This window comes from Halichoeres trimaculatus, unplaced genomic scaffold, assembly GCF_033239565.1.
Source record: "Halichoeres trimaculatus isolate MK-OKI-2021-1 unplaced genomic scaffold, fHalTri1.1 fHalTri1_scaffold_10, whole genome shotgun sequence".
Classification (NCBI taxonomy): domain Eukaryota; kingdom Metazoa; phylum Chordata; class Actinopteri; order Labriformes; family Labridae; genus Halichoeres; species Halichoeres trimaculatus.
Window position 1 is genome coordinate 16,170,387 of NW_027437187.1, and position 12,491 is coordinate 16,182,877.

The 12,491-nt window shown below is 42.3% G+C and overlaps 1 protein-coding gene across 4 annotated transcripts in view; it reads left to right on the forward strand.

The window, feature by feature from the left end:
- rassf7a (Ras association domain family member 7a) overlaps nt 1-12,491 on the forward strand; it is a 40,555-nt gene that overhangs the window by 8,328 nt on the left and 19,736 nt on the right. The window contains exon 1 of one of the 4 annotated variants that reach the window (XM_074677709.1): nt 7,452-7,808. The exons of the other annotated variants lie outside the window; for them this stretch is intronic. The gene's annotated coding sequence lies outside the window, so the exon portion shown is untranslated. Of the gene's footprint in view, nt 1-7,451; nt 7,809-12,491 lie in introns of those variants that run through there. 4 annotated transcript variants of the gene reach the window in all.

Consider the following 12,491-nt stretch of genomic DNA (forward strand, 5'->3'; position numbering starts at 1 on the left):
TGGATAGTCTTCTCCCACACACACACACACACACACACACACACACACACACACACACACACACACACACATACACACACACTGTGGAATAGGGAATAGATTAGTATTGTAAACAGTATTTTGAATAAATGGACAGAAAAGTGAGGAGGACATCTAAGAATGATGGAAAGGCTTTTAAACTAGACAAACACATGTAAGAAAATATTGTCTGACAGGCAAATTAGAGGCATAGGCGTGAGGAAAAGGTGCAGACAGACAGGCTGGGCGTCACTGAGTGCATCCGGGGGGGCTTTGCCTCACTCTGTGTGGGGCTTACATAGCTTTTGTTCACCTCTGACCCCTGACCTGCTCCCACCTGACTCGCATTTCCCCTGGCGTCTAGTTCCCCCCCTCCAAAAAAATAAATTCTTCTGTTTTTACAGATTATCACGAAATCAGCAATCCCACCCTTACACAGGCCAGTATCTGTCTCTGCTTCATTTTAATTTTTTCCTACCCTCAGATGTGGGGCCAAGTATGGAGACACTACATTCAACAAGTGGGAAGCAGATGGCAAACTTCAATAACAATACAATTTATGTGTTGATATCATACGATTGATTTCACTTTGTATTTTCTCAACCCAGCCCTGTTTGTATGCTGCATTGTGCTGGTTGTGCTACTTGTTCAGTTTGACAGTGTCTTCCCTTCTTTGCACACTATTTGTGTCTTGTCTGATATCATCTTGCCCCTCGACATGCGTTATTTTAACCAAGAGGGTACATATGCTACCACTAAATCTTCATTTATATTTTAAAAAAGAGTGGTAAAAATATGTTCAATATCCAACAAATGATTTGTTGTCTTATGGGTTTGCATTGTACATTTTGTCAACCAAACAGACGTTAACAACAGAAAGCATCCTCTGCTGTTTCAAAGAGGACTAATGAATTTTTCATCTCATTGATTTTAGTTGACACAGATTTTCTGTGTCATAATGTGCTGCCACGAAACTGTTGAGATCTCTGACCGCGCACTGAATTGTTTTGACTTTCCTTTGTTGCCAAATTTACTTTTACTCTTTCTGTATGGGTATTGATAAGATTTTATGGATACCAATGCTATATCAACATTAATACCCCTTATCAATCCAATTCTTTATCACCCTTATCAATTCCTTCTGTGAATTTTCCCTGTACAAAAAGTAGGCTTTACAGGTTTCCTCTGTCGAAAACATTTTATTGAATGTATGAATAAATTTGGAATTAGTCTCTGGATTCTACGGTGGCCCTGAAAGTTCAAAGCACTGCAACTTAAGAAAACACATGCAAAAAGATAAAACACAAGCAATTAAGGAAACATCTCAACAATTTGACAGCGTGTGTGCGCAGTATTTAGAAAACGCGCTGCAAAGATCACGACACAACACATTAGATTAGATGCAGATTTTCAGTCACAGTTTTATTATGGTTTTCTTTCCATTGGTTGTGTTGGAAAATGAGGTATAGTATGTTTTTTAAAAATTTATTTAAATTGTGATTGCATGATTCAGATATTAGCCTATTGCTGTGACTGAAAATCTGTGTCAACAACGAGTATGTCTGGACATGTGCATCACTTTTAAGCGTCCTCTGGAAACACTTCTGTTGTGTTGCAGTTTGCAGCGTGTTTTCTAATGTGTTGCGTTGTGGTTTTTGCAGCGTGTGTTGTTAAATTGATGAAAATGTTTCCTCAATTAGCGTGTGTTTTGTCTTTTTGCACGTGTTTTCTTAAGTTGCAGTGTTGTGTGCTCTTAGGGCCACCATAGTATCTGGATATCTCTGGATGCAAATACATAAAATAAGTATAGATCTTTGCACATAATGTGAGGTGCAGCGTTATGTAAAGAATCAACAAGGGAATTGTTAAGCATAGAAGCTAGTGATGTTGATGGATCAACCCATTTGTAACTGATTCTTAACAGGAGCTGCTTATCGATACACATTCCTAGTACAGTATGAAAAAAAGGAAAAGCAGATAGAGGAATCAAATCTGGTGATGCTAACTCTGCTCAAATCTGTGTTTAAGTCAAAGGTTAAAGAAATACCAGTTTAACATCCTTCCAGTACCTATGGCAGCCTATCCAGTATTAGTGGCAGCACCAAGCAGCACGGTGTGACTGTACTGATACAGCTTTATCTGAAACAGCAATGATTGACAATACATCTAGAAGTTGGTTGAAAACAAGTTAGCTTTGAAAAAGAGGACAAGAGATTTCACGTCTCAACTTAGCTAAAACACTGAAGAACAATGCTGCAACTTACAACTTCTGCCAGAGATTTGTTTAATCTCTAAAAATAGTTTTCATAGTTCTTAAAAAAGGCAACATGATGCCCCATGGGAGGTAGAAGCATTTTTTTTTTGTTTCAGTTTAGTCCTGAGCCAGTCTGAGCTGGTACCGAATAACAAAAGAGAAAAGGAGACGATGGAGAAAAGGTGCCAAAGTGCAGCCAAACTTCTGACGACTTGGAAGCTGCTAAACGCCAACAGAGATGCTGTTTTGTGCTGAATAACTCAATCTAAATAGTGAAAAGATAGCGGGTAAGGAAAAGCTGCTTCTTTCCTTTTCTTTCTTTCTCAAACACGTCCTCTTTTCTATCTTGTGTTTGAAAGAATGCAAAGTTTGTTTGTTTGTGTACCTACTGTGTTTATCTTGATCCAATTCGCTCTGGTTTTCACTTTGCACTCCCCTGTTATCTCCTTGTCCTCGAGTTCACCTTGTTGTTATATTTTCAATACAACTGTTGTTATTTGAATATAGATGATGTAGGGTCTTTCATTTGCTTCCAAAACATGAATCATGATGCGAGCCAGGTTTCTGGGAAGAAAACAAAAGCCCTTGTCTGCTTTGGAACTGGATGTTCTGTGTTTACATCTCAACAGTGCAATTACCTTCACTGGGGAAAGCCATCTCCACTGTCATAATGATACACACGATGTAGCTTCGCTCTGGGAGCAACAGCACCGGCCTGACCATAATGAGCAGGCAGGGCTATACTTAGGCGTGTTTGGCACAAACGGCATTACTATCTCGCCATGAGTATGAAAACCAGCGTCAACAGAAGTTTAGGATTCTGTAACTTGTTTGTGCTTCTGAAAATAGACATTTAATCTGCTTAATTCAGTCTTGTCTGACCTGTTGTCCACCTGTTGAAGACTGTTTTGAGTGAAAGGCTGAATAAATAAGGAGAGAAGAAGGGGTGGGGGGTTTCCAGAGGGAAGACGGGAAGGGGTGAGCCTCAGCAGCAACTTAATGCTATTCATTCTGTGTGAATAATGGCCAACAAAGACACTATCAGCATGTATTCCCCTCACTCTTCTCCCCTCCACAAAACCTATTGAACTGCTGCCAGACCTCACCAGTCCATTTCTGCGCCTGAGAGCCATCTTCCTGTCTCCTCCAAGCTGAGTTATGGCTGACTCTCTGCTCTTTGGACAAATTTACACCTACTATCACTTGTTGAGGTATTAACTCAGTGGTTGGCGTTGACTGAAAGAAGTCAGATAACGACACAGTGTGCAGAATTGAGTTAAGTGCATTTTCAGCCCTTTTGCGATGAGGATAAATGGAAAAATGAGAACAAAACTTTGAAGGATTTCCACTTAAAGCGCAGGTTTTAGACTATTTCTTTGTTTTCTTTAGCCTCTTTGCTGAAAGCAGAGGGAGTGTTGTAGGAGGCGGAGGAGGAAGAGAAAAGGGGGGTTGGCAAGAATGCTTGAGTCACGCAGAAAAAGAGGGATGATATGTGGGGTTTGACAGGGGAGGGTGGGATGAGGGAGGCGCAGCTATGGGAGGTGCCCTGAGGAATGCCTGGAAGGTGTCAGAGAAGTCTGGAAGGCTTTGGACTGATAATCCTCCACAGCACATCACAATCCCCCCACCCAGCACTCTGATTTCAGCTCTGTTCTCTTTCTATCAGCAGACCCTCAGACCAATGAGTAGGGCTCACCTCATGTCATCCTTTTCTTAGTCATGTCTTCCAGAAAATAGCCCTTAAGTGAACCTGGTTTGGGTCTTACAACGGACGAGCACATGATCCACTGAAGGGTATTAGCCTGTCAGAAGCCATAAAGTGTACTTACTTCTCTGGTGCTTTTAAAATGTCACTCCTCCTCAGCACCTCAGCCTTTTCTCACTGTGGCCTTTAGTACCTTAGCACTGCCTCCAGAGGCTCCCTCCCCACTGAGCGTGTTTTAAGTGATTTGTCAGACAAACACAGCTTTTAGATGTGCCAAAAGCTTTGCTCCGTGGACAGAACAGTGAGGCAGCTCACAGAGATGTGCCGTGACGCTCTGCAGGCCGCTGTGACTCAGCCTGGCTAAAAGCTACGGCATTCTTCACTGTGGTCTTTTGTTTGCATGATTCAATTCATCAAATTAACGCAATTAATGCAAGACGTTTATTTTTGGAGCATCTGCTTTATACAATGTGCACACTGGTTATTAGGCTCTGTGACTGCTTGTCCTCATTAGTCTGGATGACAGCGTGATGGAAGATGAAGACAGGATGAAGACGTTATGGACGATGGTCTGCTGCAGCTGAGTTGGAGGAACTGAGTTCTTTTACTACAATGGCTCTGTGCTGTGGGAAGTGAAGAGTTCCTGTTTTATTAAATATTCATTGCTGCTGTTAAATGTGGATTTAAATTGCATCAAGTTTTGCTCCCACGTGCTGACAGTTTTGTTATTTTTAGATTCCTTTTTTACAGAGTTATAACACAGTTTTTGACTATTTGTCTGTGTTCACTTTGCCAAACAGGAAGTGTAAGCAAGCAAGCAAAACCTCCGTTTAGGTGGTCATATTTAGTAAATAGATGAGACAAATGTATAGAACCAGGTTGAGATAGCAGCCCAGCCGACCCAGCTGATATAATAGCTGCTGTCATCCTGTCAAAGATGTGTCAGCATGGGCATAAATATCCTCTGAGAGGGAACAGGAAAAAGCACTACAGGAATGCCAGGGATGGAGCTGAGACATGATATCACAGTCTGTGCACCTATTATTTTTTAGCAGTAAAATTTCATGCTCAGAACATATCTGGGTCACTGGGTTCAGTGTTAAATGGGGCAACCTTTTCAAATACCTGTCAAGTGTTAAGACATAATGTGAGAAAGAGAAGATCCTAGAATATACCGTCAGCAGATATTGAAGGATATTGTTCCATCAGCTTAGTTGATTTCCTCCAAAACTGTTGACAGGCATTTTCTTTTAAATAGGGTGTGTAAAAATGGGAATATTAATTGGTTGATTAAAATGCTTACTTGCTCACTCCTCTCAGTGGTGAGATTCCTGAAGCAACGGTGGCCCTTCAGGACAAGAAGCTTTTGTGATGCGAGATCAGTATGAACCTACATTTTTCAGATGTTTAGTATCAAAAACCTTTCTCCATTAACATAGAGGACTAACTTTAAGGTAAAAAAGGAAAGAATTTCTGTATTCAGGTTATAGTCACCAAGTAATTTTCACTGACAAATGTTTAAAATGATATGAACGTTGACAAGTTTGTTCTGCTCAAAGGGGCTGTGTGGAGTTTCTCAGTGATCTTGAAAACGTCTCCTCTCTAGATATATACCTGATCGTAATCCACACTTTAAAATGAGATTATCAGCGCCAATATTGCTGGTTAGAGGTTATTTTAAATTGCTACTTTTTAGCTTTGAGCAGGACTAGATTGACTTACAGCACGTCTAGGTCTCTATGATAACACCATGCTGACTGAAGGAGTTTAGTTGAGAGAAAAGATAAAACACAGAGTTTTTCTCTGCTAAAAAATGATTTCCATAACTAATTTTGTTGTAATGGTGGACACTGGAGCCTAACTGTCAGACAGAAGAAGGACAGAAGAGCAGAAGAAAGCTAAATGAGGGAGTGAGCCTGAGCTAAAGGCTAATTAGCCTTTAGCTTGGGCTGTATCACTCTATAACACAGGGGCTAAGCTGTTTGTGATAATGTTTATTTCAACCCACAGTCAGCAGTTATTCTGCAGTGGTCTGTTCAAACTTGAGTCTATCAATAAAATGGAGAGTGAGGCTATGTTAGCTCTGCTTGGTAGATGACTGGCAGGACATAGCTAACCAGGATTTACTAATGTTACACATCACGGACGAATCTTAGAGCACAGGGCTGCCATCTGTGCTAAATATAAACGGCTATTAAACTACTTACAAACTGACGGTGTTAGCTTGTTGTCATGTTAGCCTACAGATACGTTGGAGCACTGGGCTGCTGATGTAGCCAACGTATAGCTGACTGCTACAATATTTGCTTGATGTCACGTTTTGAACCGTAGCGCTATGTAACTGTACTGATAAGTTCCTTACCTCAGCGCATTGTATCCAGTTAAACGTTGTCTTAAACAAAGGAAATTTGTTTCCTTCTGATCTCCATTTAATTCCAAAACAAACACACGACTAGTTAAAAGTAATTTACGACAGTGTGCGGAGACTCCATGCCACAAGGTGGCGAGGGAGTGCAATTAAAACAGATCCTCCTCATAGCATCTTTGATGCTGCTTAAATACTATACCCTTTACCTTTAACTGTCTTATTTGCAATTAAAGGTTTCATTTAATAATCAATTTTGTGGAGGTATTTTGTATCTCTTTAGCTTCCAGTCTCTGGTTTTAGTACTGTGAAAAGAAGAGTAAAAAGGAGCTGTTAGTGATGGCACGGCAGAGAAAAGAGAGGTGTGGAAAAAAAAGAGGCGCATCCCACTTATGGGGGTCCCCCACAAGTTATGCCAGACCCATTGGTCACGCATGTCTTGGCTCTGTGTTTGTGTGTGTTGGGGGTTGTGAAGAGGGAAGCACATTTTAGAACAGTGACATTGTCTTATCAGTAAATGTGGAGCACTTGTAGCTCTTGACCAAGCCTTTGTTTTGTATGTGTTCCTCTCTGGAACAGAGTGGTCAGATTTAGATAGCTTCATTCTGTCATTTCCCCACAGGGCGTTGTCCAGCTCAAACAGACACACGTGCAGTCTCTACGTTACGCACCTGGTTTGCTGGACTATGACCTCATTCCAGGAAAAAGGAAGAGAAAATCACCTGACACACTCATTTGTGTAATCAGCTGTTCATGTGACCGGAGGCCAGGGGGTGGATGTCTGATGCCTCAGGTTATGGCTTGTACAAACAGAAGAGCCTCGTATGTAAATACACGTGCATGCAAAGAGTTTCGACTTTATCTCGTCTTATCTCCAAGTTTCATTACAGACTGTGCTTTGTGCCCGAGGAGATCGTAGAATACAAAGAGAATAACAGAGGAAATTGATACAGTGAGAGAGTGACAAAGCTGAAACTACTCGCTTTCAACTACCTGAAAGTGGGAGGTACCTGATCTGTCAGCACAGCAAGGAAGGGTGGGAGGAGAGAAAGAGAGGAGTGACTGAGAGGGTGTGTTTCTGTGTGGGTGAGAGACAGAGAGAGGAGGAGGAGGAGGAGGGATTGAGACAGGCAGAGAGGGAGAGACGACTCCAGCACTCTTTCAGATCTTGGCTGGGGAGAGGACACCCAGAAGAAGTGCATTCCTGACGCAGCAAGCGAGGAGAGGACGGCAAAATAGAGCCGAGACGTCCTTTAGATTTCTCCGCTGACCACGTCTGACTGCCTCTGACCTCTGCTGGACCCGCACACTCCGCACACTCTCACTCTCTCATTCGCTGCCTCTCAGGCACACCGGCTGCACAACCGGCTCTGCTGCTCTGACAAAGTGAAGGATTTCCCCCTGAGTGTGGAGAGGAGACACAGAGAATTAAAACCACTGAAGAAAGGAATAAATCCTCTCTCTGGGTGAGTGGAAGAGCGTCTTTCAGGGATTGTTTGAATGTGTCCTTGCCGGTTTGAATGACAGTGTGTGGAAGTTTCTCTGAAGTGTGTGTATCTGGCTGTGGCTTTGCTGTGTTTGAGCTTGTTCGTGAAGACAGCTATTAACCTTTTATTAATAAGTGTGAGCCTGTGTGTGTATCTCTGGTGTTTTGTCTTTGGGGAGCTTAGCTGTGTCTTCACATGTACCTGTTGACACAAGACCCACCACCCGAGTGCTCTCCTGCATTAAACAAAAGGACCCAAACCTGTTTGGGTGAAACTTCACTCCATTTTTTTTTCCCTTTCCACTTTGTATGTGCTGATTTTGTGTTCCTGTACTGGAAGCATGAGAAAAGTGCAGACTATCTGTGACACAGACTGCTCTTTTCCCCACAGTAGGATTAAATATTAATTCATGGAGAGCATGGACAGAGTTCAGCTCACTCTCTGCATGTTTCTACAGCGTTTAACTGTTAACGTGCTACACATCTCAAATGCCAACACTGTGCAGGTCTAAAGCAGCACCACTCTTTTAAAACATTGACTCATCACTATTCACTGCTAGCATCTCATTTAACATTTCCCAGTGTGGATTGTGTTGGATCGTAGGACTAGGAGCTCATTAGCAGGCTGAATTTGTTATCCCATCAGGTCCATCGATTGGGAACCCCTCCAACCCTTCACCCCTGGGAGCTGATTATTTTTTTCCTGACTGACTGTGGGAGTTGCACAGTAATACCTCATGTGTTAGCTGTGTTTACACGCTCTACAGTGTGAACTTGGTTTCACAAAGATGATAAAACAAACAGATGGCTGTAGGACGAACTGACTTGACAAATATGACTCAGACAAACGTCATAGTTAAACATGGCTGTCATTTAATTATTCATATCAGTTAGCTCTTGGTAATTAATTAAACTCAGTCTTGTTGAAAGTCAGATTGTCCTGCACTAGATAGCAGTTGTTCATGTGCCACAGCCCCAGTGACCTTGTTCTTCTTTTCACCATTTAGTGCTCGATCGTAACTCTTCTGACACTGCTAAGATGACCATTTAGGGAACTGACATCTGACGACCACTTTTTCATTGTCCCATTTTTTTATTGATTAGTTTGTAAAAAACAGTTTGACTTTTAATGCTTTTGTTGAAAATGAATGAGTTATACAGGCTAACTGATAGGGGTGGGAGAAAAAAAATGATTCACGTATGGATCAGGATTTTTGTTTTACAATATAAAAATCAGGATTCTTTGTTAAAAAAACAACAACAAATTTTTCAAGTTTAAATTCTTCATTTCAGTCTTTGTTTATAAGCTAGACTGGAAAGAAATACCACTTTTCTCCAGCAGAGGGCTAAATGTTTCTCTCTGAATCACGTGATATGCATTTTTAGGAAAATGTGGCTTCTTATACAGTCTGTAGACATCATCATCATTCAGCTTTTTTACATGGTCTGGTGTTAAAAAAGTAAAGTAAAAATCGCAAAAACTAGAAATATCTAAGAATCCCAATTTAAATTAAATCGGCACTAGAGATAAACTGATGTGGATTTTTCTGGGCCGATACCGATTATTTGTTGTCAAGGAGGCCGGTAACTGATATTTGAAGCCAATATTAATTTGCAGTTAAAGTGCAAATATTGGTGTCAAAATGTTTAACAATACAAACTCCAACACTTAACTTCATTGAAATAACTTTAAGCATGAGTTTATTAAACAGCTCCCAGCCTTAGCAGCATGTTTTATAAAGTTAAATTAAAACATAAAAAATAAATAGCTAAAGTTTTCTTCAGTAAATAAAGTTTTCCAAAATTTCAATGTAACTGCAATAACTGTAATAACTGCACTGCTGATTGGCTGTTACCCAAGCCATGGCTCTGCTTGTAACCAATCAGATGGTACTGTAGGTGGGACAGTGCTGGGGACTGAGTAATGACTGCAGACAGCGGAGCGGCTGCATCAGAGCTGCAACAATGCAGTTTTGAATTTGTTTCTTATCGGCTGTAGGATTAAACAAAACGCAGATGCCGATATGCCTCAAAATGCCAAATATCGGCCCGATAATCGACCCGGCCAATAATCGTCTATCCCTAATCCGCACCCCAAAAATCGTAATAGAATCGAATCACAAGAAAAGCATATCATCCCAGCCCTTCTAACTGATTTAAAGCAAAATTCAATTGAAGAGAAAATCTTTTTTGGCGGTGGAAGAAATCTTTTCTTGAACATAAAAATCAACTTGAGTAACAGTGAAAAACTTCGTTCTTGTGTCTGGCAGCTAAAAGCTAATGCCTATGGCCAAATTGGCAACCACTTTTTGAAAGTTTGTCTTGAGCATGTTTTATGTGATGTGGCATTAAACCCCTGTGTTATCCCCAGTTGTAACTCATGTATTACCCAGAAGCAGAACCAAGTAACAGGTACAGAGGTGCTGCTAGTGTCCTCTCTCTTTGAAGATCCAGGATATATCGATGTGCTTACCAGCAGCCTGAACACATGATTAATCACAAACTTGTAAACTGTCTTTGGGTGCTGTTGAGTTAGTGCCTCTGCCTCTCTTTGGATCTCCCCGGCTGCCTTGATACTTCTTCTTTTCTATCACATGAATGAGTCTGTTCTGCACAGAGAGCCGAGCCTCCTCTGAGAGTCATTCTGCCTTGTTCTCTGCAATGTTATTTTTACTGCTCTTTCACTGCTTGAATACACAGATGGACTCCCCTCTTCCTCCGGAATCATCCGTCAGTCTTTCAGCCTGTCTCTTGTCAGTCTGTCACTCAGCTGGCATGGCAGGGAAACCAAGTCCATCCCCTCTGAGAGTGCACCCAAACATCTCCTGGGAGTTATGATGGAAATATCCAGAGTCCTTCCTCATGCTGTGAAGTGACTTAATTTCCCACCATCCTTATCAGGTCTATTTCCCAACTCCTGCAGATGCACTCAGGGCCAGACGTAATTGGAAATGCTACGAAAGCATGATGGTAGAATGAAATGTTGCATGTTTCAGGCTGTGATTATTTTTGTGAAGGTGTTCTTTCTCCTCCCTTCCTCTCTCTTCTTCTTTTCCATGTGTTGCTCCGTCTACCTCTCTACCTCTCCTGCTCCCACTTGTTCTTTCCGTGCGTCCTTCCTCCCTCGCCTGTGCAATGTGACGGAAGGTAGTGCTGCGCTCTGCTCATGTCGGATCCATTAGGGATGAAAGCACACCGCAGTGATAAAAGATTGATCCAGTCCTTCCTTGCAACACATTCACATCCCTCTCGCACACACACACATGCTTACACACACTGGCTTCCTCATCCTCCCTCACACACTTCTTTTTCCAATCCAAAGTCAACCCAGTTTTCAATTTATTAAACCGTCTGCGCTCGTCTAAATAAATCATCCTCACCAAGTTTATGAAGTCAAACTTTTCCCTAAGAATTCACCATGAGGAATGAGATGTTTTTTCTTGAGCAGGATGTTCTCAGTGATGCAATAACAGTATCTCCCTTCTGCAAAGTACCTGGGCAGTACCTTCTGTAAAATCTCAGACTGTTCCCTTTCACTCCCAGGTGTTTTTTTTTGTACCAGGAAGACCAAGATGTCCTTGGCCAGCAGAACCAGTCAGGGACTGGCATGTAGCCCAGTGTATCCAGGCCTGCGTGTCACCTGTCGTATCCAAGGAGGCAAAGATAAACACAACAGGACCTGTAGTTTGTCAGCTGGGAGGCTATAATTACTGAGAGGAAGGAGGGCATGTGGAGAAGGAATTTCTCTACAGTTCTGCTTTTAGGTGTTAAAACATTTCAGGATACCTGTATGAGTGTTTTTGTGTTTTAGAGCAGCAGGAAGCTCTGACACAGAGTATTTTGATCCAAAGTGGAGGTTTGAGGAATACACACTCAGGGGAATGTTTTTAGACAACTACAAGACCTTGTTTTTGTCTTTTGTCAACCTTTTAAGGGAATGCTTTTGGTCATAAACCAGCATTCGATTCCTATGTCTCAGCCTCTCTTATTTCATCCATCAGGCTCAGGTCCGACGCTAGCTTAAACCTTCCTCTCAGGGCTAAGTCCACCTAAGGACGTGTTCCCGACTGAGTCCAGCTGACTGTGAAGATCACCTGGGTGAAAGCTGTCATGTCTTGTCAGACTAAGCTTCCTGTAGCCTTCATGGCTGTTTGCTTTGTCACATCATCAAACTTAAAGCTCTGTATTCCCTCTTTTGTTCGAACAGTTTGAAACTACTGGCAGGTTATAGTTGCTGGAGTTATGGATGTCTCTTACTGTTTGTCTCTCACTGCTACTGTGTAGAGCGATTGTGCCGCGGTAAACATCTCTGCCAGCCCCCTGGGACTGTCACGTGACTTAGTTAGTGTGTTTTTGTGTGTGTTTCGGCCTTTGTGTGTGTGTGTGTGTGAGCAGCAGGTTGCTCCCTTGTTCAACCAGCCATGCTGTGTTGACTCTCTGCACACAGAGCTCCCTGGGCAGTAAATAACGCGGTGCCCCAGCCAAGGGCCCCGGACAGGGCCAGAAGGGGGGTCAAGACGCCAGCAAGAAAGAGAAAATGTCTGCCTCGGGCCGCGGAGGAGCTAAATCAACAGCCAGGAGAGGGGAGAGGCAGGTGGATGTGACAGACTCGTCCCTCACGCTGAGAGGTTTGACGTGGAGGCTGTCATGGGATGTAGATGTC